Source organism: Penaeus monodon, chromosome 38 (assembly GCF_015228065.2).
Source record: "Penaeus monodon isolate SGIC_2016 chromosome 38, NSTDA_Pmon_1, whole genome shotgun sequence".
Classification (NCBI taxonomy): Eukaryota; Metazoa; Arthropoda; class Malacostraca; order Decapoda; family Penaeidae; genus Penaeus; species Penaeus monodon.
Genome location: NC_051423.1, coordinates 17,920,375 through 17,922,874, shown reverse-complemented (window position 1 = coordinate 17,922,874; position 2,500 = coordinate 17,920,375). Strand labels below are relative to the sequence as shown.

Sequence of the window (2,500 nt, the reverse complement as noted above, 5' to 3'; positions counted from 1 at the left end):
CATGTTTCGCACAGAGACAAAGACCCACTGGCGTAGCAATATACCTATCCATCAATGTATATATCCATTTATCCATCTACCTATCCATCTAACTATCCATCTATCCACCCATCTATTCACCTATCCATCTATCTACCTATCTATCCTCTATCCACCTATCCATCTACCTATCCATCCGTCTATCCACCTATCCATCCATCTATCCACCTATCCATCCATCTATCCCCCTATCCACCCGTCTATCCACCAATTCATCCGTCTATCCATCCATCCCTCTACCTATCCACCTATCCATCTACCTCTCCACCTACCCATCAATCCATCTATCAACAGATCAAACATCTAATCCACCCATCCATCCACCAATCAATCTATCCACCTATCCATCCACCGATCTAGACACCTATCCATCGGCCATCAACCTCTCCACTACCCAGCAAAGCAATCTAGCCACTATCCACCAGCCAGTCTAGTCCACCTAGCCACGCCTGGTCCAGCAACTGTCTCCACCTACCCATCAATCCATCTATCCACCTATCCATCCATCTATCCACCTATCCATCCATCCATCCATCTATCCACCTATCCATCCGTCTATCCACCTCTCCACCTATCCATCCGTCTATCCACCTCTCCACCTACCCACCTACCCATCTATCCGTAAGCTCCAGCACGGCGCTCTGGGCATTCGACTCAAAAAGCAAAATCAAACAAACATGAAATTGAATTTTGGCGCGAAATGGGAATCAGAGACCGCGAAAAAACTTTAGCTTTGTCTCGGTCGCGAATTGAAAAAAAGAGAGAGAAAAAAAGAAAGGAGAATAAAAGAAAAGTGACTCAAGAAATATTTCGTTAAAAAAAACAAAACAAAAGAAAAATTAAAGAAAATGGAAAGAAAAATTAATGACACGGGAAATATTTCTTAAAAAGGGGGGAGTAAAAAAAAGAAAAAAAAAGAAAGAAAAATAAAAGACAGAAAATGTTTTGTTGAAAAAAAACAATAGAAAAAGAAAGAAAATGGAAAGAAAATTCAATGGCAGGATATATTTCGTTAAAAAAAAAAAAAAAAAAAAAAAAAAAAGGAGAGAAAAAAGGGGAAAAGAGACAAATATGTTTTCTTTTCACTTTTCCATATTCTTTGTATCTCTTTCTTTGCTTCTCTGTCTGTCTGTCTGTCTGTGTGCTGCCTCTCTCTCTCTCTCTCTCTCTCTCTCTCTCTCTCTCTCTCTCTCTCTCTCTCCCTCTCTCTCTCTCTATATATATATAATATATATATATATATATATATATATATATTATATATATTCTCTCTCTCTCTCTCTCTCTCTCTCTCTCTCTCTCTCTCTCTCTCTCTCTCTCTCTGTCTGGCTGTCTGTCTCTGTGTCTCACTCACTGTTTATCTATCTGTCTGTCCGTCTCTCCGCCTCTGTCTGTCTGTCTGTATGAGTCTTTCTGTGTCTGTCTTCTATCTATCTATCTATCTGTCTGTCTGTCTGTCTGTCTGCTGCCTGACTGTCTGCCTGTCTGTCTTTTCCTCTGCCTGCCTGTCTATCTGTCTATCTGCCTGCTTGCCTGCCTGTCTGTCTGTCTGTCTGTCTGTCTGTCTGTCTGTCTGTCTGTCTGTCTGTCTGCCTGCCTGTCTGTCTCTTTCTCCCTTTCTCATTCTTTCTTTCCTTCCACATCTATATTCTCGCTTACAGACATCCATACGCATCCAGAGCTCTTCATAAAAAATAAAAAAATAAAAATAAAACGCAAAAATACACATATAAAAGAAAACAACATTTCAGAAGTTTTAATAGAACTGCACCGAAATTTATCCATCGCTTTCTAAAAAAAAAATTAAAATCCATATATTAAAACTGGGAAAATCCTAGCCACTTCAGGAGAGCAAGACAAAACAAAACAAAACAATTCTTTCTGGAAAATTTCTTATCATTATCCTTTTCGCGTTTTCTCAAAATCGTCTAATTCCTGTTTCCAAAATTTCTCTCGGGACTGCATGAGGGGGAGGGAGGGGGGGGGGGTAAGAGAGGGAGAGAAGGGGAAGGAGTAAAAAGTCAGATAAAGATATGATGATTTCATTCAAGTTTACGATAGACATTTCTTTACTTTTGTCACCTCTACACACACACACACACACACACACACACACACACACACACACACATATATATATATATAATATATATATATATATATATATATATATATATATATATATATATTTATATATATATATATATATATACAATATGATTTTAATATTATCTAAGCATAATTGACAAAAAAAAAGAAAATGAATGATGATGGTGATGATGATGATGCGGATGATTATGGTGATAAAGGTGGTGACGATGATGAACAAAATGGTTATAATGATGATGAGGAGAAAGAGAAGGAAGTGGAGAAAAAAACGATGATAATAATAATCAGAAGAAGGAAAAGAAGAAGGAAAACAAGAAGAAGGAGATGAAAAAAGAAGAGGAAGGAGGAGGAA

General features: G+C 37.9%; 1 protein-coding gene across 1 annotated transcript in view; it reads right to left on the bottom strand.

Annotated features, from left to right (window-relative positions):
• The window catches only part of LOC119596724, an 83,183-nt gene that overhangs the window by 62,984 nt on the left and 17,699 nt on the right, over positions 1-2,500 (bottom strand). The window lies entirely within an intron of this gene.